At 42.7% G+C, this 26,435-nt stretch overlaps 1 protein-coding gene across 6 annotated transcripts in view; it reads left to right on the forward strand.

The window, feature by feature from the left end:
* The first annotated feature begins 2,777 nt into the window (after positions 1-2,777).
* Positions 2,778-26,435, forward strand: part of Cdon (cell adhesion associated, oncogene regulated) — an 88,958-nt gene continuing 65,300 nt past the window's right edge. Inside the window, exon 1 of one of the 6 annotated variants that reach the window (XM_057768639.1) lies at positions 2,778-2,794. The gene's annotated coding sequence lies outside the window, so the exon portion shown is untranslated. Of the gene's footprint in view, positions 2,795-2,867; positions 2,885-3,052; positions 3,070-3,264; positions 3,521-6,729; positions 6,792-26,435 lie in introns of those variants that run through there. The other 5 variants (XM_057768640.1, XM_057768638.1, XM_057768635.1 and 2 more) reach the window with 5 other exon arrangements.

Consider the following 26,435-nt stretch of genomic DNA (forward strand, 5'->3'; position numbering starts at 1 on the left):
TACTCCAGTCAGGACTTGATGATAATTCTAAATTTTCTTTGGATCCCCATAAGATTATCAGCACCCCTAACCAGCCAGAAATAGTCTGGAATACTATGCCCACTTTCCCAAAAAATGGACTATGGATATTTTCCTTTGTTTAAAAAAAAAAAGAGGGGGAAGTGGTGCAGGAGAATTGTCTGTATTCTGTCAATCATATTTTAAATAAATGCTGATTGGCCAGATAGGAAGTATAGACGGGTCAACAAGACAGGAAGTAAAGGCAGGGTGATGAAAACGGGAGAACTCTAGGAAGGAAGAAGTCCATTTCCCAGTCTTGCCCAGACCATGGAAGAAGCAAGATGTACTCTACCCAGCTGAGAAAGGTACCTAGCCATGTGGCTAACAGAGATAAGAATAATGGGTTAACATAGGTGATAAGAGCTAATAAGAAGTCTGAGCTAATGGGCCAATCAGTTTATAACCTTATGGAGACCTCTGCGTGATTTTCTTTGGGACTTTCTGGCTGTGGGAACTGGACAGAACAGAAATCCCCACAGCCAGCCCTCATGTTACACATTCTGATGCCTCAGAATAGGGATTAAATTACAACACATAAAACCTTGGGGGTACACCCATACCACAAGAGGAAGCTTCCAAAATCCCTCTAACCCATTCTTGTATTGATGCTAGATGATTGTTCTAAATACAGTTATATTACATCTCTCTTCTACTCTAAACCCTGCACTGATTCCCTGGTACCTGGAAGGCCTGTGTCCTTCATATAATCCACATGGGTTTCTGTGGCCTGACTTGTGCATCTTTCTGCCCAGTCTGCATTGGCTAATTCCTGCCTGTTCCTTAAACATTAGCCACAAAAGAGAGCTTGAACTTCCTTTCAGCTTCATTCCTTCATCTTTTTATTTATTGCCTTGCCACTGTGCTCCCTGTCCAGACCATCTTTGTACTCTTTACTACTTTTAACTGGCCAATTCCTTCTTTCCTTTAAGTCTAGGTCCAAGAATCACTTCTTTTGGGAATTATTTTTTTAGAAAGAGCCACACTCTGAAACTCTGGACAGAGTTGGCTTTACTGGCCTTATGCGTCACAGTTCATTTCATGGAAGATGATGTCACAGTGTACGTGGCTGTGTATGAGATTGTGTTGTGCAATATTATTTTAGCCATGTAAAAATGTGTTACATTTGTTTCTCCTGCCTTTGTTAAGGATGTAAAGATGTGTTACTTTTGTTTGTGCTGCATCTGTTTAATTATGTAAACGTGCATTTGTTTCACCTTGTCTGCCTAAGGCATCTGATTGGTGGAATAAAAAGATGAATGGCCAACAGCTAGGCAGGAGAGGGATAGGTGGGGCTTCCAGACAGAGAGAATAAGTAGGAGGAGAAAGCTAGGTTTGAGGGGAATGAGAGACTAGAACAAGAGAAGATGAGAGGAGAGAATGAGGAGGAGAGAGACATGCCTGGGGCAAGAAGCTGGGCAGTCACCAGTCAGCAAGACAGGAGAAGACGTAAGATATACAGAAGGAAAGAAAACTAAAACGTCCCGAGGCAAAAGGTAGATAAAGAAAAACAGGTTAATTAAAAGAGTTAGACAGAAACAAGCCTGAAAGCATTCAAAACCAGTAAGTTTTCATGTCATGATTTGGGAGCTGGTTGGTGGCCCTAAAAAAAAGCCTGGTGCAATTGTGAGTTCTCTGAAGCTTGAGATATGTGATATTTTTCTATGTACTCCTGTGTTTACTAGTGGCATGAAGTACCATAATTTAAACCTATACATTGAACAAATGAACACGGGTTCATTAACGAAAAAAACATTTTGCATCTGCGATGACTTGTCCAATTTACAAAGAGTCATCAGAGGAGGAATCTGATCTACAAGTTTCATTCTGAGCAACATTAGGCCTAGTAATATTTGAACAGCAGTGTTCGATTTAGGGGATGGGAGGTGCCTCGAATCAACGGAGCCCTCAAAGAAGACACTGGAAGTGTTTGTGGGGAGTTGGTATCTAGGGGTATAGAGAGTTCTTTACAATGCCACCAGACTTCTACTCCATGTGCACAAAATTTATTTCAGTTAAATCTTATCTTTTTGATAGAAAGGTGTCTTTGCTGAATAAAAATATTTTTTTTCTATATCTTGCCCCTATAAATTAAAAAATACGGAACATAGGAAGGAAAGCCATATTTAAAGCTTTTTTCTTCTTTTTCTTTCTTATACTGATTTTCTTTCCAAGGTATTCAGAAAGACGGCATTCCAATTAAAGCAAAAAGCTAAGCTGTATTCTTCTGAAGCTCAGTATAGAGTAGCTGTGACCAAAAAGTATCACTGTCATTAAAACTTTTTTTGAAGTTAAACTAATAGTAATGGTTATGGATTAAAATCATCATCATCATCATCATCACAAAAAGTTACAATCCCAGGATGCCCAATGAGTGGCAAGTACTTCTCACAGAATATCATAATTATGCTTTTCACAGCCACCTCCGAAGTAGGAATTGTTTTCCTTCTTTTTCTCTCTGAACAATTAATGTTCACTGAGCTCGAATAATCTGGGGGCAGGTCCACTGGATGAGTTGAGAAGACTGTAGGGCCAAAAGGCAAGATGCTTGCACCAGACGACCCTGAGCCTTTCCCGATCTCTCAGAATTTTGTCACTTGTCCCAGTGAAGGCAGAGTGGGTGAGCTGGGGAATCAAAGGGAGCTGCCTAAAGAACTGAACCCTAGGCAAAGGAAAGTGGTTGAATCGCAATCACAGGGTCACCAGGGAACAGCAACACAAGGTAGCTCCTCAAAAGGTACGCAGGCGGGGCGGGGCCTGGGCGGGAACCGGGAACGTGCTGTGAGGTGCACCGTCCAGAAATGCCGCCTCTCCGGGGCGAGCGAAGGTGAGGGGAGAGTGAGCACAGACTCGACGGGCGCCTCCGTGTCTCGCCTAGGCAGCTCGTACTCACCGGGTCTACAGCACTCGAGGCTTCAGATGCATTTGCCCCCGGAGGTGTCGGTGCGGAGCGAGCGGACAGGCGGCGAGCCGGAGCCAGCGCGGATCGTTCCCCCCACCCCCGGAGGAGTGGTACGGCCCTGCCCGCCGCTGATCTGGCAGGCTGCGCGCGCACCCCGCGGCGGGGCGCGGGCCGGGGAGTCCCGGCCTCTGCGGCCCGCCTCCGTCTCCGCCGGTGCCCTCCTCTCTGGGCTCTGGTGCCGGGCGTCCGCGCGCTCCGCGGGGGAGGAGCGCGGCCGCGGGGGCGCGCCCCGGGACTCCGCCCCCCAGCTCCCATCCCGGAGCCCGGGTGCCCGGCTCGCGCGGCTCGGTACGAGACGGGGACTTCGCGCCGCCCCAGCGCCCCCGCCCCGCGTGTGAGGCGCCGCGCCCTCCGGCCGCCCTGCCCGGTGCATGGAGGGGCCAGTTCGGATCGCAGCCGCCGCCGCCGCCACCGCCAGCGCGCGGGGGGATGACCTGGGGGTGGCTCTCGGAGCCGGCTGCCGAGCAGGAGGTCTGGGGGCTTAGCCAGCCCTGCAGAGAGGTGCGGGGGTCCTGCTGTAGGGTCCCCGAGGGTGGCACGGGTCGCGGGCTCGGGAGCGGGGGGTCCTGGGGAAGCGGAGGCCAGCTTGCCCTCAGGATGCAAGGGGTCCGGGTGGAAGGGCAGCTGAGGGATGCCCCGCAACCGGCTCGCCGCCGCATCCTAGGGCGCTTGGAGCCACCTCGCAGGAGGAGGCGGGGTGAGGTGTCAGTGACACGCTGAAGTCTTCTTCTGAGATCTGCCAGGGCAGGTGGGACGCCGCTTAGCCGAGGGCGCGGGAGCTTTTCCCAAGGGAGCCGACTCTGTCTCCCCTCTCCATCCCCGCAGAATGCCGGGGAGAGACAGTGATTTATGTGTAGGGAAAAGCAAGAGAAATTTCCTGCACAATGTATCTTTCTCTGCCTTCACAGACTCAGTGACTTCCCAGCCCCAGGGAGTGTATTTTTCCTTCTCTTCTGTAAAGCTTTCTGTGACTCGCATTATCATTTACTAAATACTTTAAATACATCGTTATTTATTTCAGCCTGCAGCTTCAGACCTTTGTTGCTTTCTCTCCACTTTTAGGAATTTCAGTAATAAATCACCGAGGGGGATAGATAGACTCCCTTGCCCTTGGCTTCATTGTTCTCCCTAACCCCACCAAATCAGGTGGAAGGCCCTCGAGAAAGGAACTTTCCACAGAAAGCTTGCCTTTCCTCATGGGGACCACAGAGGGTGGCAGGTGTTTTAAGGGCAGGCTGCTCCCCAATTGGGCTGTCGAATTTAAGGAACCTCATTAACAGAAAGCCAGCCTTTGTGTCCTTAATCAGACACCTTGGGAAACGGGAGGTTGGACTAAAAGGTAATGTGAGATTTGGTCTCCGGCCAATGCCAGGAATGATGAAAGAGGCTAAGTGAATTCAGAGTCCATGCCTTCCTGATACTATACCCCTCGGATTCCCAGTGGACGGTTGGCATAGCTTAAGGGCTGTCTGCCAGAGTAGGTGGGCAGGGGGCTGCAGAAGAGATGCCAATTTTTAATGTGATTCTACGTATTCGGTTACGTTTTTCTAACTCGTCCTTTCCAGTCTACTTATAGATGAAAATGTGGGATACGGATAGTTTAACTTTTAGGATAAGACGAGAGACAATCTTCAGAATTTTTCTGGGGGAATCTTAATTTAGTGTTGAACTCGAAAGAATTCTTAGAAACTCGAGAGGCACAGAATACTGTAGTCTCTGTTACGCACATGTGGAAATAAATTGCTACGTGCTTTAAGCTCTGTGAGAAGGATGGAGAAAACCTGTTTCATTTTGTAAAGACGAGCCTGGGGTGTGTGTTTGGCACAAATATACACAAATGTATATTGTTTAACTTTCTTGCACAAACTCGGGTACAGCATTTGGGAAAGTCTTTCTTTGAATAGTTTAATCACCTAGCAAAATCAGTCGCTAGAGGTGCTGTGCTATTGTTTGTGTAGTAACTCACTTGGGATGCTTTGATTGACTGCTGCGGTTCTCATCAGCCTCTACCATGCCAAGTACTTAAACAGCAGCGACTTTCGAGCCCAAGTACAAAGAATCTGAGGACCTGACATACACTCCTGAGCTAATCTGTGTAGGTTGCTTCCTGCATCTCCCTACTTCTGGCAGGTTTTGCAGGTGGCTTGACTTTTTTTTTGTGGAAGGCGTTAACTTCACTTTAAGACAGGACCCTCCCCCATCATCAAGGCATATATAGAGGAGTGCCTAGGGATAGGACCTTGTGTCATAGGGTGGTGCTCCTCAAAGGTCAGGTAAAATTTAATAACTTGTTCTTATGCTTTCCTCTTGTGTTTCCTCTTGGTCTGCACGCTCTCATTGTTCTCCAGACAGTTTCGCTTCGTTTCTTTTTTAATGACAGGAGATTTCTTCTTCTCTGGAGATGTTTCTCTTGTGAACACATAGACTAAAATCTGATGGATGCTTCTAACTAAAATACTAGGGAAGCGATTTCAGGAATTAAACACCTTTGTGAAATCAGGGAAGGAATCAAAATTATCAAAGATAATGAATTGAAAAATTTGCTGTTTTAATGTGTGTTATCAGTTAACATCAGGTGGTCAGCATCTCTACTGTGTAGAATTATAGCTAGGACAGTACATTAGAAGTGTAGATGAATTGCCTACAGGTAGACTTTCTTTAGCTTAATGATCTTAATACAAACTAATTAAAATAGGAATTTGGAGTCTGGTTGCTAACTGTACTGCTTTGAAGGAGTTTTTTCAGTGTGTGTGTGTGTGTGTGTGTGTGTGTGTGTGTGCGCGCGCGCCCCCGCGCTATTTTATTTGTTTTTGACTGGCGCGTTTTTCAAGAGATTTTTACTCACCTAGATTGAATTAGAATGTTACATTGTTTTTATTTACACTTTTACATTGTATCTAAACACTCCAGTGTGCTAAATTTTTATTGGGTAGGTGGCACAGAAGGGCTATGCCTAGGAGGGGAAGGCTATATTTATTTATTGTTAAAATTAAGGGGTAGTGTACAAGAATATACTTAGTGTCACTTTTAAAATACTGAGCTACACTGAAATGAAAAGCTGCGGGTTTTTTTTTTCTTTAAAAAAAAATCCTCCAAGCTTTCCCCATTGTTTGTGCACTTTCCCTCCATTGTCAGGCTTAAAACATACAGTATCATTGTCATCTGTCCCCTGAATAATGGTCCCGAGGTGATATTATTAATGTGGCTTTTTAAAATCAAACTAATTATACTTGCCTAAAAGAGCCACATGTGTGTGATTCTAGCTGCCTGGTGCCTTTTGAGAGCCCTGGAGACAAGCTAGTGAATAGAGCTGAAAATTCATTCTGTATTTGATTAAATGGAACAGACTCGCTGCTCCTTACCCCAGCAGGGGCTGTGAGATCTCTTGATCCCCGAAGCGGCTCCTAGACCCTGGGAATTCCATTAGCGAGCACCTGAGGAATTTCTGCCCTGCAGTGCCTTTTTTGTATGTGTGTATGTGTATGTGTGGAGAGGGAGTGGAGCTGAGTAGTGATGGGGAGGGGGAGGAGAGGGGGTGGAGGGCAGGCTGCATTAGAAGGCTCCATATGTTAGCAGCTCTAAAATCAAGGCATGACTTAACAGCTTATCTTGTAAGAGAAAAGCCCAACCCAAAGGCGGACTGCTAGTGCGGACTTTATTGCAGGCAGGGCTGTGGTGATGTACTTTTAGCACTGAAGCGAACCCTAGTGTAAGTACAGAGAGCTGCTCTGCTTTCTCTCTGAGCACAAGCAGATACACGTTTGCAGACTTGGTAAGTTTTCTTTGAATGATCTTTGGATAAATATGTGAAATTGTATTACAGTGTGCTCTTGCCTGTAAGGGCCGGTATATTGTGTAATGACTTAAAATTTGAGAGCAAAGTCAGGCTTTTATGGCATGTCGATTGCCTGTGCAAAAATGAAATGCTTGTGTGAATAGGCATAGTTTAGTTTATACCTTGGTTGCCATCTGAGCTTGTTATGTTTCTTCTTATAGAATTTAAATTCATTTTGTCATTCTTTTCTGTTAGCATTTTACGGAATTCTGTTGACTCTCTAGTATTTGGAGCCATTGCTCCGTAGACTTGCCAGCAGCCCCAAGTAAATGAAAACATAATTTCCAAAAACATTCTGGACAGTTTCTGGAGCAGATTTGTGGAGACGCATTGGTGTGTCTCCTTCTGCTCCCTCTTCCTCTGTCCTCGGTATAGTTGGAAACATATATTTTTTTTCTCCAGAGTACTAACCCAGTTCACTTCTTGTATACTTTTCACAGAGGACGGCGTGGGGTTTGTGGGTGGTATCGCTAATTGATTTTCATCTTTTGAGAATGTGAATCACAGTGTGAGCAGTTTTCAGCTCGCGTAGAATGTGGCGGCACGTTTGATGGCTGCTGTGATATATTTTATTGCTAACTAAAATCATGTAGATAGTGCAGTCCTTTTCTTCCCGTTCCCATGTAGTGCTGTACCGGGTTCTCACAATACATGTTTAGGATATAAACAGCCGCCTTTGAGCATATGTTTACTTATTTTCCTCTTTCACCCAGGGTATGCCTTCTAAGAAGTAGATTAAACTCCGAAGTCAACTTCTGTCTGAATTAATACTTTAGTTACTGTGTAATATCTTTTGATGGACAGAGATACTTAAAAACAACAAACAAAACACATTTATAGAACATTTTGTTCTGCTGTATGTGTGTTGGAATATGAGTAGGAGCTTCAACTCTTGGATGCCAAGGATGTGCTTTTAATAGAGAAAAAGATGTGTATGCTGCTTACATTATTGAACTTGCCTTACATAATCTGCTCACGTTTCCTTGCTTGAAGCTGTGTATTGATTTTTATTTTTATGTTACTATAATAGAAATTGAATTAAGAGGTTGACATAGAATTTGCTTTTTAGCCACTCTCATTATTTATGTGAGCTCTCGTAGAACAATGATCTTGACCTAGCCTTGGATCCTTATCTGTAAAATGGGGATAGGATATTTCCCCACCGTGGGATTAAATGAGTTAATGAAAGTAAAACATTTGGTAGATAGTAAAGCTTCTATAAATGTTAGCTGCTGTTATTTTTATTGATTCCTCCTGTGAGCTATTCCTTTCAAGTTCTAAATAAGGAGGAAGCCTTGGAAGTTTGTAACAGTGTGTCCCATGTAGTTACTACAACTTGATCTGTTAAAATTTTCTTAAATTGGGGCTGGAGAGATGGCTCAGCGGTTAAGAACACTGCCTGCTGTTCCAGAGGTCCTGAGTTCAATTCCCAGCAACCACATGGTGGCTCACAATCATCTGTAGTAAGATCTGGTGCCCTCTTCTGACCTGCAGAACACTGTATACATAATGAATAAATAAATCTTTTAAAAAAAATTTTCTTAAATTTCCAGTTGAAACTTAGAAAGCATTTGGAAACAATGTGTGGAGTCTTTTCTGATCTAGGCAAAGGTCTGCACAAGGGTCACCCCTGTATGCAGTGAGCAACAAAGGAGTGGTTAGGTCAGCACTCACCTGTTCCATCATTAGCTAGTCCAGTTGCGTGTCTTTTGCCTGGGAAGGCTCCTTAGTGCTCTTCCTCAGCCTTCCTCTCTCCCTGCAGGCAACAACTGTGCTTAGAAATCTTGCCATAGGATAATTTCACCTGTTGAACTTGGTGGAAGAGTCATTCAGTGACTGCATTCCTGCCCAGCTCCTTATGCCTGTACAGTTTATCCATGCTATTGTGGGCAGCACTTATTCATGCTTTTAAAGCTGTTACAGAGTCTTTTGTGTATTTTGAAATTTATTTTATTGCTTCATGGGTATATGGTCATTGGCAGAGAAAAGAAAAATAACATTTCTTCATGAATTTTTAGAAAGTCAGATCTCTGGGGATTGGAGAGATGGCTCAGAGGTTAAGAGAACTGACTGTTGTTCCGGAGGTCCTGAGTTCAATTCTCAGCAACCACACGATGGCTCACACCCATCTATAATGAGATCTGATGCCCAGAACACTATATACATAATAAATACATTTATTAAAAAAAAGAAAACCAGATCTCAGTGACTATTTTAGAAAAAATAACCATGACTTTTTTTTTAAAATGTAAAACTGAGTTGAAAGTAATTCATTTACCTTCCTTTTCAATTCCTTATAAATCCTCTGATAATACGTTTATTTTCTGATTGTGTTTTAGGAGGTAAAGGAAGGAGCTTCAAGATAGAGGGAAAGGAGTATGTGAGATAGTGTATTATCTTCATGTGCAGGATTAAGCATCTTGATCAATACTTAGAATTTGGCAGAAATAACCACCAGTTCAACTATAGTGTCCTGTTCTTTGCGTTGAAACTGTAGCTGCAGAATGTTCATAGACACATACGTGTTTTTGCGTGCAGATTCTGTTTTTTGCTTTTAAAAAAGCTGATCAAAAATTGGGGAGAGTAGAGCTAAGATGTTATGGTCTAGGAAGACTTTGAAGAGCAAGGCCACACACTTCTGTTGTAGAGAGTTTTACCCACTGTCTGAACAATCGCCGTACATTGAGAATCTCTGTTTAGCTTTTTGAAATTCCTTAATATGGGGAATGAAATTTATCTCACAAGCAGTAAAACAAAAAACAAAGTGATAGCAATGGATATGAAGTTTTTCATTTTTAGAATTTGTAGGGATAGCTTGTCCTGTGTTATTAGAAATGTTAGCTGAAGGTTTTCTGGATGTTTTGCTTGGACATTAGCCATTTTTCCCCCTCAGGGGACATTGTAATTTTCAGCATTTGTGAGTTTATTAAATCTTTCTATTCATAGCTCCCTGACACAGGTCATTTTTCACACACAGCCATGGGTAGACAAGGGGTCCTCCTGACTCCAAGAGCCTGTTATGGCCAGGATGTCATTAGATGTGGGGACAGCTGCAATGGCCATTTGTGACTCTCTCTCTCTCTCTTTTTTAAATTATGTTTTAGATTTATCTTTTGGGGTTATGACTCTTCTGCTTGTATGTGTGTACTCTCAAGAGAGATTGTCAGTTCTTTGAATTGGCATCACCAATGGTTGTGAGCTACCATGTGGGTGCTGGACAAATTCAGGTCTTCTGCAAGAGCAAATGTTCTTACTACTGAGCTGTCTCTCCAGGCTGCATCTTTTGTTCTGTAGGGCACTTGTAGATGCAGACTGTGTTACAGAGGAAAGAACTGTCCAACAAATGGAGCCGCCTCATGCAAGGTCGTACTGTTCGAAAGACTGTGAGTCCTTCTGGACTATTCTAATGGTATTTGCCAAGGATGATGTGTATGAGAGACTGGACCATTGACCTCCAAGGGCCTTTGTGGAAGTGCCAAGGTTCCATAAAATAGGTTTTCATGCTGTAGCTAGGTCCCATACCCATCATAGCATAATTCCAAAGGAAGAAAATGTGTCCTGTTTCCAAAGACATGCATTTTCCCCAAATTAACCCTGGCTTAAAATTGGAGACTGCTCCTACTTGGCCTGCTCCTTGCATTTTAAGTATGATTTCTAGTTTATTTCTAACAATTATGTCAGTTATTCTTTCTGTCTTTCAAAATTTTTTACTATAAGGGAGAATAGGGAGCCGAGTATGGTGGTATACAGCTGTAAGTCAGCCTAGGCTACAGAGTGAAATGCTGTCTTTAAAAGCAAAACAAAACAAAAACGGATTTTTCTAATAGCTGGATTTATCACTATCAGAAATGGTGATACTTGGTATGTATACTGTTTCTGCCAGTCTAGTTATTATTCACTTGCTTCTACAGATTAGCTGCAAAGAGTATCGAATACTCCTCTTGTCTTTCCGTCATCCATACTTCTCTAAACTCCAGTGTCAAGAGAGAGAAAAACTCATAGAGGGGAAAGACCAATGCCAGTGACTTAACAAACAACTGTCTGGGATTGGTCTGGGCTCTACTTGTAGCTGTGTGTGTAACTCCTGTCTGCAAAATGGCATTTTATATTAGTAATCGGTGTTCACAAGAGTTGGCAGCACTGTGTGATCCTGAATCATCAAAGGAGTATTTTTTTTATCTCTTTTAATTAAAAAAAAATTAAAGGAGAGAATATTTTGTTTTTTACCACTTTTAAATTTAATTTATTATTATCGTGTGTGTGTGTATGTGTGAGATAGCATATGTGTGTGTGTGAGAGAGAGAGAGACAGAGAGACAGAAAGAGACTATGGATTCTGGGGTGGAACTTTAATCACAAGGCTTCCGCTGCCAGCTCTTTGACCTGCTGAGCCATCTCCAGCCCAAGCAGTTACTGTTTCATGTTTATGTGTGCACATAGCTGCCCTCCCTCCTCTCCTGAAAGCAGGTCCCGCTCATTGTCTTTTCTCCATGGCTGTTGCCTTATCTCTCCAGTTTCCATTTCAGAATTCAAAAGGAGGGATGAAAAGTATGTGGGGACTCCCCAAAAAATAAAATCCCGAAAGAAATAAACTCCACGACCCTTTCCTAAACAGCTACTAAGTCTTCCCCATGCTCATGTCTCCCAGACTGTCCATCGTTTGCCTGAGTAATGATGTTCCTTAGCCCTAAGTCTGATCACGTGCCTGCTCCCCGTAAGTCCTCAACTCTCTGACATTTTTATGATTCCTTTATTTTAATTATGTGTCTTATTTTGGTTAGGGGTGGGTATATGCATGTGATGCAAGTGGATAGAAGACGTTGTCAGATCTCCTGGAGCTGGAGCTACAGGTCGTGGTAGCATCCTGACCGGAGTGCTGGGAACCACTCAGGTTCCCTGCGAGAGCAGTGACTTCTCCTAACTGCTGAGCCGTCCCTCCAACCCCTTAAATTTCATTTGTTGCACTAGGGATTGAACCTTGGGTCCCATATACACTAAGCCAATGTTCTACCACTGAGCTGTGGTCCCCAGTGCTTGGATCCTTTTTGGGGGGAGTGTACAAGATCAGTTGTATACCAGTTGCTTATGCCATCCCCAGATTGGCATTCTGTGAATACCATGCTTCAGCCCCCCACCCCCTTTTATTTGAGCTAGAGTCTCTTGTGGCCTAGACTGGCCTCCAACTCACAAACTTCTGATTTTCCTACCTACACCTGATAAGTGGTAGAACTCCAGGAATGTGCTGCTGTGTCTGGCTTATGGGGTTCTAAGGATGGAGCTTAGGCCTCTATGTGCTCCAGGCAAGCACTCTGTTCTCAGCTTGGTGTTTCTCCCTTTCAAGCTGGGAACATGACTCTCTTTGAACAGTTATGTCGTAATTGTATCCGCCTCTGCCAAACTCTGGCAATGGAGTTTCCCCCACCATCTTCCATTTTTACCCTACAGATCATCTGACACTAAAATGCCTTGAGAACCCCGATAGACGTTTGAATTCTTGGGAGAATGTTAAAGTGTATAGGATGGGGAGAAGTCAGCATTTTTCCTTTCTAACAAGCTTCCACATGTTCGTTATGTTGGGATCTGGAGTGTGCTCTCCACCCTAACATGAGTTGAAGGCTTGATTGGATTGTGAGGAAGCTAACTTTATAATGGGTTAATTCATAATGGGTTCCTACAGATTGGTCTATGAGGAGGCAGAGCCTAGTTGGAGGAGAGGGGGTTGCTGGGACATGCCTTTGAAGAATGGAGTTCTTGGGGTCTACTTTTCTCTCTCTCCCTGCTTCCTGGCCGCTAGGAGGTCAGTACCCTCTTGAGCCATGGGCGTCCACTGTCATGATGTCCTCCTTCACTGCAGGCCTGTGGAGGTTGAGCTGGCACCATGGTCTGAAACTTCTGAAGTCAGTGTGCCGAAGTGAATCTTTCTCCCTTGTGTTTTTGTCCTTTTGTCTTACTGGCGAGGAACACAATGTTGAGCAGTTAGGTGGAGCACAGGGCACAGTGGGATACTCAGCTCTTTCTTCTAGATCCTCGGATGATCTCAACACACAGTGTTTCTTATAAAAATCAAATGAAATCATAGATTTTCAACGTCAAGTTCAGGGAAATATCACATAGCTCCTAATCATGAAGATAGAAGAAGTTTCAAAAAACAATGAAATAGAGCTTAGGGTTAAGAACTGTGAAATGTCAACTGTTGGTACTCTGATGCATGTCAGGTATTTTGAATAGTTTAGCAATTTTATGTATTTAAAATATGTTTTTGTTCTGTGTAGCATTAGTGCCTAGGGAGTTGAGGTCATGTTTTGCTTGTTTGTGTTTTAACTGGCTATTATTACAGGGGTTCCCTTGAGTGTGTAAATACTAAAAAATACATCCTAACTTCTGTCTCTTTGCCAGGGAAATTTCTGACAGTTATTGGGCTTTTGTGGTATCAGAATTACTGTAATTAGTATTCTCTGTTTTATAATAATTTGGTATCTGTACAGTGAGTAATTGTACACATCGCCTGGCTGGAGGTAAAATTGGCAAGGGAAATGAATGTTTAATGGGTAAAATACTACTTTTATCAGGCCCTAAGATTACTCGAGTGACATCAGAACTTGGCAGTCCTTTTTAGTCCAATAAAAAGAAAAAAAAAAGGCATCATGCTCTGGGGAGGAGACGTTTTCCCCTGCCCATTTCTTTTGGCTTCTCTTCCTGATTTTGCCCTCAGGGAGTATGTATAATAAAATAGCAACACGGTTGTGAGCTGCGAGCGTAGGAACTCGGGAGTGAACAGTTTTATTTGGAATAGAAGTCCCACTCACCTATGTGTCAGTGTGCACTTCCTGTCATGATGGAGACTGGATAAACCCTCATTCGTAAAAGGGGCTCCCCCTCATGGCTCAACATTCTGTAGCTCGGGGCTTGAAAACACTTGGTGACTTTGTGAGACAGTGTTAGAAGGTGAAGTCTGAGTGCAGGGACGGAAATGACTTCAGTTGTTGGCATTCTAGCGTCTGAGCTTTAGATCCAGTCAACCTTGGCACCAGGAAATTCCACAAAGAAAATTTTAAGTACTTAATAGCTTTAGAAACTCGAGTGGAACCACACTGAAGGCTTACTACTGTGCCGTGTCCTTGACTTATCTCATTGGTACATCCTTCTGCATGGTTGCCATCCAATTTTATTATCACAGTGTTTGTTAATTTCGTGTGTGTATGTGTGTGCATGTGTCTGTGTGTATGTGCTTGTGTGTGCATGTGTATATGTGTATGTGTGTGTGCACGCAAGTGTGTGTGTGTGTCTTTGTGTTGAGGTATGCATGAGCCTGTCTGTGGCATGCATGGAGGCAGAGGGCAACTCTCATGAGTCTATTATCTTCTACCTTGTGGGTCTAGGGTTGAGCTCAGGTCTTCAGGCCTGTGTACAGACACCTCTGCTGGCTGAACTGCTGGCCTGCTGTTTTTGAGATGGGGTCTTCTATATACCAGGCTAACCTTTACTTGGAGCAGCTCTCCCATCTTCTCCTGAGTGGTGCCAATACTGGGGGCTCTAGGATTCCATTTCAAAGCAGTTGTTGAGTCTTTAAGCCTAGGAAGCCCATGCAGAAGGAAATGCACATTGTTCTGTGTTGAGAAGCACACATTTGATGGTGCAGCTAGGTTGTCTTTCTAAATCATTTCTACTCATGGACATCTTAATTTTTTCAAGCTATATTCTGATTGGATTTGCCCTAAATTCTAAATTGGTATAGTTTTATTTATATTTACTGAAAAACAGTACTTTAAAAAGACAATAAGTCCCTTTTGAGGTTATAACAAAAATAAACATCCATTTTCTCCCCAGTCCTGACTCCAAGCTCTAGTTATCATATTTTAAATTATTTTGTATTTTAATTGGATTTATCCCTTAAAATAAGTTGTATTAGTCTTGCTTTGATTGCCATTATGTATAGGTCTTTCATGTAAATTTTATCATGTGTTTGAGCTAAGCTCTTTTTCCCTCCTATCCTGGCTAGCTGAAGTTCATTCTGAGTCATTTTGAGACTGGTTGTTACCCATGGTACCCTATGAAGCTGGCAAACACAGTTGTCATGATTTGTTATTTCTTTTGTGTTTGAGGATGTATTTTAAAAAGAACTATTGTCGTAGTGGTTAGGTCTTAGAATAATTTCACATTTGTTGCTATGACAGCAGCCACAGTGGGGTTTTAAATAATATAATACAGCTTGCAGAGGTTTGCTATCTGGCCTTTGTGGCATCAAATCAATTTTAGCTCAGGGATTTGCCTATGTGCATATTACTGATGTTAATAGGAATCTTTTAGTTAACTCCCAGAGTGGGTTTCCTGAGTGTGAACTTCAGGGAAGTCCAGACAAATGTGTCCTCCCCAACCCTTGGAATGAGCATAAACATTATTTAAAGGGCCCATTCAGTGTGGTGTTTCTTAGTTTGAGATTTTCTTCCCAATATATAGTAGATTACTAGAGAAAAGATAAGAAAGTGGTTAGCCCTGCAAGTAAACGCTAGGACATTAGGTTTGGTTCTTGTTTTCTTAGCCTGCTGTATACGTGTACACACACGGGGGGGCGGGGAGAGAAGAGTAGGGAAATCATATTTTACTAGTTGGAATTATAGATGTTAGCAAGCATGAAATCAAACCAGGAGGTCCCACGTACAAAATTCTCTAGTTCTTCAGCAACCCAGAGTGAGAAAACTGTTTTGAGCTGTTCATTTGTGAAAATACAGTTCTTTTTTCTCTCCATGTTGAAATGTGAGTTTTTGGGACGGGGGTGGGGGGGGCTTTAACATTTAGTAGGCAAACAAGGTCCCCATTTGCTTGTAAAGCTTCTTTCTCATTCACCGAGAAATACTAGCGTCTTTTGTGTGTTCATTCACCTAGAGTGAATGCTGCCTGTGCGCTTGGGGAGTCCGACAATAAATAATATGCTGACAAAAGAGTGAAGTATTGCTTTTGCAGAGCTAGGCTCTTGTCTGTTGGGGTGCCCTGCAGACTTATAAGAATGGTGCCTCCAGGAGATTGGGAAACAGAAGTCCTGACCTAGTCTGGGCCTTGCATGCAAGACAGGCTGAGGAGGAGCCACAGACACCCTGTCCTCAGTCCCCCTGCTGAGCAATTACAAACTCTTGTTTTGTGGTTCTTTTTATTCCTTATATAGAATGCGTTTCTCCTGCCCTGATGGTTTCTTAAATAACCTCTGCAGAGCCCTTTCTGCTTTCCACAGTGACTCACAGCTCTCTTTTTCCCCCTCCTCTACTTATAAGAAATGCATGAGCTAATACAGTTTTTGTGAGCAAGGAGATCTATGAGCAATCAGATGCAAAGGTTTTAATCCAGTTCAAAGTCAGGTGGCCTTTCAAAGTCTCCCTGTTGAGTGTGGGGAAAGTGTTATTTGAAATTTCTAGCTTTCTTTTAGGACTTATTTTAGGTCGCAAGTGCACATTTGTATGTGCTTAGTAATAGATGAGAGTTGTTAAAGTCTGTGCTTTTCTTTTGTCTTTGATAATTCTAAACCACAATTTCTACATTCTACAGCCGATTGACCTAATGGAAAACACTGAGATGAATTCCGCTAAGCTAAAATTGAATCCCTGGTGTCTTATTCCATTTCCTTGCCTAGTTACTGGATCCTGGCTTTCTGACTTTTTTCTTTGGAACAGAGAAAAATACTTGGATGTTTCGGCACTATTTTACACTGTTATCTTGGCGGAATGTGCAGCGTGAAAAGCTTTCCCAGTTATAGTAAAAGCAAAAAGCGAAGGGGACGTTTTAGAAGTAAAGTTCACTTTTTCCTTTATGTTTTTGGTTATAGAACAAATGCAGTCTCTAAACTGATGCATTCTGTCTCCAATCTTACTGGTTATTCTCTGGTATTCCTTGTTTCTGAAATGTGACTGGTGATATTGAGACCAAATTTCACTTTTCATTTTCATGTGAGGATAGGGTTTCAAGTTTTGTGGGTTTTAAGTGATTCAGTATTACTTTGGTCAATTGTTAGCAATTCCTGTTTTGTTTTCTATCACAGTAATGCTGGCTAAGCCGAAAGTCAGAGTTGAAGTACCTTACCATGTCTAATGTGTGTTAATTTAGGGTAGATCATCAAAATACTCATTAAGTGCTTAGTGACATGGTTTAAAGTAGTTGATGACGAGATTGAGAAGCGGAAAGAGTCGCTGTCCTTCGGACTGGAAGCTGACCTCCTCCTCCATTGGAGAAGGCTGAGTTGTAATCTCAGCGCAGTGCGGCTCCCAGAGCGAGGTGTGAGGTTGTTTATTTTCACTCCGGAGATGTATATACTGCAGAAGGAAAACTCTGGCCTGGCTTAACCTAAGCAAGTCATTACTTATCTACGATCTGGCAGGCAATTTGATTAAGGCTGACAGAGCTCATATAATATCAGAACCAGACCCTCCTGATGATTGATGACTCTGGGCTGTGAGGTTTTTTTTTTTTTTTTTGGTTTTTGTATTATTATTATTATTTTTTAATTTGGAAATAAAAACACTGAACAAGAATGAATAATAATTCTGATTTGTATTTGCCAAGTATAAACTGTCTGATATAATTTTCTATAGTAACATGCGTTTCCTAGGTGACAGTTAGATGGTTTTAGAAGAATAGTGGCTTAGTTTTTGTCTGCAGGGTAACGTGCAGGTTAATACTGTTTCTGGTGCCCTATGCATGGTAGGCTTGTATTCTGCACTCCATGTATCTTCAGTCTCTTACTTGAGGACTTGTTCCTAGCATAACATCTTTAACATGGATTGCTTTCATATTATATATTTCTTAATATAATGGGATTAGTCTAAAAAAGAAAAAAAAGTCCCCTTCATTTTCTAATGAAATTAAATCAATTCTGGAAATGTTTGGCTTTAAGGCATTTTCAATTCCTTGCTTTCCAATTACAAGAAGCCAACTTGACCTTTGTGATAGCATATCTGGACGGTGGAGTGTAGCTGCCAGCCTCTGTGCTGGCCTCTGGGTTCCATGTCTCATTCCCATTGACATGGTGTGACCAGAATGCGCCAAATGTTCTACCTGCGCTCTCTGCCAAGAGAGTTGGGTCTAGCTAAGGAAGAACTCCCCACCCCCCCCCACCACACACAGAAATCCAGGCTTTCAGGGAAGCATAGTAATTTTTGTAGTGGTATTGAACTTGTACTCTGGAGAAAACACTGTACCGCAATTCTACCAATGCACAGGCTTTAAGATGTCCCATTTGGGGCCTATAAAAAGAGGATAAAGTTTGGCTGTATTGCATTTATATAGTTTTCATAGGGTGGTGGTCTTGTGGCTTTGGAGTTGGGTAGCATTTACAAGATTATTTTAGCGTTTATAATCTTAGGGAATGTACATCTTGCATTTTTGAAAATATAATTCTTACTTTATCTCCCAGCACCATTCTTAACCCAAATTTGTGAAGATGCCTATGGTAGCCCTACCCCCTCCATCAATAACCTACCACTGGGGGTGTGACATAAAAAACCAACCAGTAACTCGGACTACAGTTGAGTCTTTCTTTTTTTAGCTCTGGTCTAAATATAGCATTTTAACTACTGACTTCATACCTACTAATGAAGGTGAAGTTTGTTTATGTAAACAGATCATCAAATTGATACTGCCTGCACTGACGGGAAATAACTACATCTTCTCTTGTAAGTGAAGTTGGCATTGTAGCAGAATGCTTAATACATGTGCTTGATTTCCCTTAGATTTTTACCACATTCAAGACTGAAAAGTAGGTGTTGGCAGGAAATAGAAAGATCCACCTAATGATTTTAGGGTTTTCTGTGGTTGGAATTTTCTGTGCTGAGTCACCTCCCTCATACGGACTAGCATCACTATTCCAGAGCCCTCGACTTCCCATGTTCCCTGTTTTGTGACTTTGACTACAGTTCGTATATTATACGACACCTGGCCATCATGTGTGATCAAGTCCTGCTGTTTAGCCTGTACTGATGTTCTCTGTGATAAATATCCACATAAAGGTAATCACGCATGCCCTGTGTGTGTTTGGCTGCAAGGCTTTCTGGAGTAACCCTACTGTTGAGTGTCCATTTATCCACCGCTGTCCCTTGGCCTTCTGGTGACTGTGTTTCAGACTAGCGATTCAGGTGCTTTGTTGAGTCTCTTCCTCAGGCTTCACGCACCTTGTGAAGACAGTTCCCCTTCAGCCCGTTTTCACTCTGCCTTCTGGATTCCCTCAGTTCCGTGTCATGTGCTTCACTAATAATCCCCTTGGACCTGTCTTAAATTATATGTAATGAAAATTCTGAGTATGAAGTTTTAAAGATTGATATAAAACAGATAAGTAAGCACTGGCATACGAATAAGTGAAGACGAAAATACAGCTCCTCACTAGAAGACAGAGTTCAGTGGCCAGGTCAGAGAGCAAGAATGCTGGTCTCAAAAAGCATCTGTCCGATAATGTTCAACCATTTTTTACTATTTCTGCTGGCTTAGCAGAATGTTTTAGCACGGGAATTCAGTAGTTTGTCAACTATGCCATTTTCAGAAAATACTGCTGGGGTTCTTGCAATGTGGGCTTGTTCATTTGTCAAGTGTGTGAAGACTTACTTCGTGACAGCTGCTTCCCGCGTTGGGCACACAGTGGTGAGCTAAACAGATGGGAACTTCTCTAGCACAGAGCTGACCAAGTGGTTAAACTGGGCCCATGAGGAAATGGTTTTTAAAGACTCTCTAGTTTTTAGAACAGGTTAGTGTACAGGTGAGTGGAAGGGATAAGGGCTTCTCACGTACTCTCATCCTCAGCCTTACCCGTGACCTGAAATAATCTAGCCCAGGTTCTTCATTTCCCTCGTAGTATGGCAGGGCAGGTAAAGTGAGGCCTGCACTTTCCCCTTGTGACATCTATTTAGCTACAGGGTTTCTCTGTGTAGCCTTGACTGCTCTGGAACTCGCTCTGTTGACCAGGCTGGCCTTGAACTCACAGAGATCCACCTGCCTCTGCCTCCTGAGTGCTGGAATTAAAGTCCTGTACCACCACAGCCCAGCTGTCAGCTACAATTTTTATGCATGGGAAGTCATTAAAATGAGAGTCAAGGCCAATGTTGAGGAAAGAAAGTGTAAAAACCCCACATTTTAGAGCAGTGTGTAGAGAGATGAAGAGGGCAGCAGGGCCTTCCTTGAGCTGAATGTAGGCTTGGGCATGGCACATCCCTGCAGGGAAATGTTTGGCCAAGATAATCATGACACTGTAGGTGGGGTGGCTTGTACGGCTGGTTCTTTGTGAGTGGCAGAGACCTGGTCTGTCAAGGAAAGCAGTGGTGCTGGCATGAGAACAAAGATCTGAGAATCTAGAGGGAAGGAAACCTGCTTCATAAACAGTGATATCTAACTGTTAAAAGTGTACACCAATTTAAGATAGTGAGAAACCAAGTCTTCAGTTGTGTCTTAATGTTGAGAAAATTGAGATAATTCTATACTGACCTGGAGAAAATGAGAAACAAAACAAATAGCCAACAGGTAAAATGATTGCTTCTGAAGCTCCATTCTTTGTGAAATTATTTCCCTCTTGCTTTTCTGTCTGGTTCGAATGGAATAGTTATAATAGGTAACAGTTCTTAGTTTAAAAAATGCTAATATTCTTGCCTGGCAGATTTTGACATTCACACATAGGACACAGGTGGTTTAAACATTTCTCCCTCCCTCCCCCACTATCATTATCTCCTGCAGTGACTGAACCCATGACCATGTTCATGTTAGGCGACTGTCCCAAGACAGCTACACTTTGAACATCCAGGCACCTCCCTTTTAAATTCAATCACCATCATCCGGAAGCCTGGGATGTATGGTTGTTGTGTAAATTCAGCAGGTCATGAGCACAGTTGTTGATGTTAGGATGTGGTTTCTTTCTTGGCTGATACCTAGGCTAGGTGTTTGTTCACATAGGAGCTGCATGCCAAGAACATGTGATGCCTCACTGTCAAGTTTGATTCTGCCTGGTCCCAGGTCTAAGTTGCTTTTTATCCTCCAGCAGAAAGTGGGACAACTCATTTAGTTTTAACAGCATGCTGGTTGTTCTGTATCCTGAGGTTAGGAGGCAAGCTCCTAAAAAGCCTCTCTCTATAAAATAGTTGCTTTTTAGATGTTTTATTAGTACTGCTGCTGGTTATTTTAATTAGCAGTATGTTTTATTTGCGCCCGCAGGCCATTTGAGCAAAGATTGTAATTCAGATAAACAAAACAATATCTGATGTTCTGGAACACCCATACCTGCCATCTGGCCTTCACCCCTGAGCTGCTTGTGTTGGCAGTGAAGGCAGCAGGGAGAAAGGAGGTGATTATGGTGTGATGAGATGCTTCAAGGGTAGATCCCTGAGGGCTCGGTACCTCAGTGGTTTTCCTCCCTAACCTTCATTTCAAAAACTAATATCATTTGTTTTGACTTCCCTTATTAGCATGCGTTAGTTGTATTCATTGCATATATTAATGTGGTTCTAGGTGGTATTTCCATACACACATGTGGCATGCATGGATAAATCCAGCTTGCTTTCTCACACCTGAATAGTTTTCGAATGGGTACTTCCCCCTTTAATGATAAGTGCCCCGTCATGAAAAGAGCTTTGTTTTCACTACCTGCACATTTCTGACAGTCTGCAGAATCCTGGGACTGCCTCCTGGATGATTTGACTGTGAGGTAGTAGGTGCTTTTACAGAACAAGGGAACCCCTTCGCTTAAGTTCTTGCAGTGAATCCATGAACGTCATGTCTCTTACTTAAGAAAAAAGGCAAAGTCTATTATTTGTTTCGTGAGTAGACACACATACTCGTTCTCTCGTCCGTGGAAGCACTGTGCTTCAGTTTTAGGGCTGAGGCTATGGTAGCTGTGGCTTCTCTCCCTTTTTCCTTTTGTGAGTGTGGTGTCTGCCAAGAATGAGGCAAGCTATAATGTGAGCGGTGCATGCGGACTTCCGTGTCTTCTCATTTAAGGAGAGCAGTTGTAAAATGCCTGTTATAGGATTCTAAGGCTGGGAATTTTTTCTTCTGGAGAGAACTCACGCCACACTAAGTTAGGGGATGTTCCCTCTGAAAAGAATTAAATTGTATATGTCTGTAAGTGGTGTATGCATATGGATGTGCGTGCTCTGGCATGTATGTGGTTGGTTGTCTCCTCCACTTACTCAGGTTCCAGGATTGAACTCAAGAGGCCTGACCATGTAGCAACTGCCTTTACCCACTGGGGCATGTTACTGGTCTCTGTCTGAACATTCTTTTGTTGCTTTGTTTATACAATTATTTATTACCTCTCTCTCTCATCTATCAAGAATGAGAATATGCATGTGCTTTATGTCCACTTCTAGATCAGGAACAACCTTTGAGGGTCAGTTCTCTACTTCCACTATGTGGGATCTGGGACCTGGGGATTTGAACTCAAGTTGTCAGGCTTGGTGGCAGGTGTCTTTCTCCTCTAAGCCATCTTGCCAGTCCCTGCCTGAACGTAATTAAGGCAAGGGAAAAATATCAGCTTAGATTACTGACCAGTAATTTTGTTTTAAAATATTTACAAATGAAATTCTGTCTCTTTGGTTGTTTTTTAACACTGAAAATGTTTGAAATTGATTATGAGTGTTAATGTGAGAGATGTAGCATTTTAGGAAACAGGGTCTCTATTGCTTTCTACTTTATTGCCCCACCCCTTACCCATCCTTTATTTCTGAGCTCCTTTGACTGCTTGATGTGGTTTAAACATATGCTCAGAGCTCACTTGCTGGGGACTTAATTTCCAGGGCAGTAGCGTTGAGAGTGGGAGGGTAGATGTGTGAAAGCCCTGCCTTTGTGATGAACTAATGCCTCTATAGGTGTGAGCTTTCACGAGTTTGGATTTCAGACGATGATGCAGACTGCATCTGTTGCTCCCCTGCTGTCTTGTTTTCTGGCACAGAATGATACAGCACAAAGACCCCATCAGATACCACACTGATCTCTTCAACTTCTAGCCTTCAGCACCATGAGAGCCCAATAGAGCCCTGCTCCTTTGGGTTACCCAGTCTCAGGCATTTTGTCACAGCAGCAAAAACAGTCTTTTTGTTGTGAAAGTTAGTGCGAATTGTTACTCTTTAAGAGTTAAAGCAATTTAATGTGTTATTTGTGTGTATGCATGCGTGCATGATGTATTCGTGCTGGGACACACATGTCATGGTGTGTATATGAAGGTCAGAGGCTGACTCTATGTGGTCTGTTCTCTCTTTGGACCTCGCTGTGGGTTCCAGGGTCCATTGGACTTAAGCTTGTGCTGCGACTCCCTTTACCTGCAGAGCCGACTCTCTCACTCTGGCCCTCTGTGTGGTTTTCAGTCTACCAAGTTGGCACCCCATTCATACCCGTACTTAAAATAATGGGTTGCCCACTGTGACAGTGGAACTGATTTATTAGGAGCCCACCAAGGCCAGCTGGTCTGGGACTCAATAAGCATGGGTTGATTCCGGACTCTCTGAGCATGGCGGTCAATGAAGACTGATGAGAAGCCAAGGACAATGGCACTAGGTTTCAATCCTAATACATGAACTGGCTTTGTGGGAGCTTAGCCTGTTTAGAAGCTCACCTTCCTAGACGTAGATAGAAGACCTTCGTCTTCCCGCAGGGCAGAGAATTTGGACTGCTCTTCAGTATCCAGAGGGAGGGGGAATGGTGTGGGGGGAGGAGAAGAGAAGTGGGGATAGGGGGAGGGGAGTGGGGGGAGGGGGCAATATTTGGGAGGAGGGGAGGGAAATGGGAAACGGGGAGCAGGTGGAAATTTTAATTAAAAAAGAATAAAAAATAAATAAAAGAAAAAAATAAACAACCCACTAGACTGAGAAAAAAAAATAATGGGTTGCATCAAGAGATTGAAAAAGATTATCAGTCAAATCTACAGCTTTCTTGCTTTTATAAACAAACGAACAAAAACTTTTTGAATAAAAAAAAAAAACCTCACTACAAAACAAAACCCCTTCATGTTATACATGAAAGTCAGGAATGACAAGAGGAGTCAGAGCCCACAAGACTTTATGTTTGCTGGCATGTGGAAGTATATTCTCCAAACACAAGGCACGCCTGATCCAGTACAACTATGAAATACCAGTACTGGATGATGATTTCAGAATTATGTTTACTCTCATATTGCTGTTACTGCTCTAGAAACTTAGGGTTTGTTTATTACTGGCTATAGGATGTTGAAACTTTTTATTTTCTTGATTGTGTTTGAAGTAACCATTAATGAAAATATTGGATCATGATATTGAAGCTGAGACTTTATGAGGTTAAACAGAGGTATAATAATGAGAGTGATTTTGTACCTCATTTCTACATCGATGTTGTAAACAGTAGAGAATCTTTAGAAAAGTTTCGCACCAATAAGCATCATTGGAGTGTTTGTCTTCCATGCTGGTCCCTGTAGCTGTGTGTCTTGTCTCTGTATGCTTTGGTTACTGTGCTTATTGGCACCCAGTGTAATATTACAATGCAATAGCCTTTGGTTGGTTTAGGTTGAGCCTAACAGCACTGTTCTAGCAAATTATGCCTTGTTTCTTGTAGACAGGCTGTTCCTATGTCATTGATGACTTCTCAGGCTTTTCTGGTTAGATCAGGCTTCACGATCTAAAGTGCTATGTGTGTAAAGACACTGTGAACTTAATTGGCTGTTTTCCTAGTTTTTTGTTCACCAGCACGTTGTAGCCTGATCATTACTTTGTTTTTAACTGCCAGTGGTGATGTAAGGTTTTCTGAAGTGCAGGTTTTCTTGGTATGGACCATTGTGAGCTTTTATTTATGTTTAGACTTATCAGTCATGTTGGGCCTGCTATGTGCTGACTAGGTGGTAGTCTGTGATTGACTTGTATGTCAACTTTTGAATGAGCCTGGAGAGCCCTATTGTCAGTGCACAGCTGCTCATCCATGGTAGAATGGCAGGTTTGATGAAGCCGTGTCTGACCAGATTCTCGTCACTAGACGCAGCAAAGAAATCTAGGGTTCTTCAGTTCTTTTGTATAGTAAGTTTAAAGTGAATAGATAACCTGAAACTAAAATCAGTATGTTCTAGGTTATAGAAAACTTATAACTCAACAGGTAGAGAGGTGTAAAAGTCACCAAGACCGAGCCATCATTCATGGGCACTGATCTGAGTTTATATGCAGCAAAGGTACTCTTCTTAGAATTCTGATATTTACCCCTCATTTGCCCTTCCATCAGTGCTTGACTGTATGTGTTAGTATATACTTCATGGACCTTAGTTTCTCCGTAAGCCCTTCCCCCAATTATTAAAATGAAATCTAAACCCAGTGAGAGTCGTGTTTTGTAACTGCCCAGGGAAACTGTTGGCTCAGTGCATCATTTGGTCTCAGTGAAGCTCTGCACTTTTAAACAGCAATATTAATAATATTACCTAACCACTTCTTTTTCAACTCTTTCCATGTTCCTCCTTCTCATCCCCCACCAAGGAAAGCTAGCCAAGTGTCTGATGGCATCATTACAACACCAGTCTGTTCTAGTTTAGCTAGTTTTTAGCGAACTTAAAAAAAAAAACAAAAATCTTCTCTTTGAGCATTTGTTTTGTGGTTACCATAATTCTGTTATTTTTTCCCACGAAGCCACTGCCAACAATAAACCCAAATCCACGAAGTGGTGCATTTGTGGCAAGTGTTGACTCTGTAGTATTGCTCAGTAATTCCTTGAGATTTGCTGTATTTTATCTTTATAGTAATCTTTCCCAGGGATTTTTTTGTGTGTGTGTGTTTCACGATTTGCATACAGCTATGCTCTTAAATGTTCATAACCCTCCTGAACAATTCCTGGTGGTTGCCAGAATTATCTGGTCTCCGCGATTTTTGGTTTCCTTTGCTCAAGAACAGGCAGAAGTCATCTGTTAGGAAGAGTGGCAAGGAACTCTTGATGTGTCTTTTTTAAAAAGCACACAAATATTGTGAATAGAGCCTCACCCTGTACTCAGAGCTTCTTTTGGTGTCTAATTAGGACCACATTGATGCCTGTTGCAGCTGGCAGCCCCTGACTGTTGCCTTTTTTTTCTTGTGACCCTTGATCCCTGTGACCTTTTCTGGGGTTAGTCCTAGGCCCTTTCTATTGTGTCAGTCCTGGAGTGGCTCATGTGGAGTTGATTATTTCTTTGCTCACTTGGCCTTTTTGGTGCCACAACTCCCACGTCATTTCCATTTTCTTCCTCCACTCTTGCTGGTCGTCGGTGAAAGGCAGCAGGGTCATTTGTATGTTTGGCTGGTTCTACTGAAACATGGGGAGGTGGGGGAAAGGTTGGAAAATCTGTGGGTGCCAGCCTTTAAGAAGAAGGTTGACCTGAATGATGGCAAGGTTATTACTAAGTGTGCACAAATGACACTGTCTATATTTTACACCGGGAGGGCTTCCTTAGTGAGAGGAGCAGGACTTGGGAGTTCAATAGCTTGAGACCGACAAATTCCTTCTCACCTCCAGGCTATGCAGCAAGCCAGAGGATAAATACGTCATTGTCACATGCACATGGCTGTTTTAAGGGATGCTTTAGTTTGTCAGTGCATCCCTCGAGCCAGAATGGCAGAACGTTAGATAATATATCTGTTGTGGCTCATAA

This window comes from Chionomys nivalis, chromosome 4 (genome assembly GCF_950005125.1).
Source record: "Chionomys nivalis chromosome 4, mChiNiv1.1, whole genome shotgun sequence".
NCBI classification, from domain to species: Eukaryota; Metazoa; Chordata; class Mammalia; order Rodentia; family Cricetidae; genus Chionomys; species Chionomys nivalis.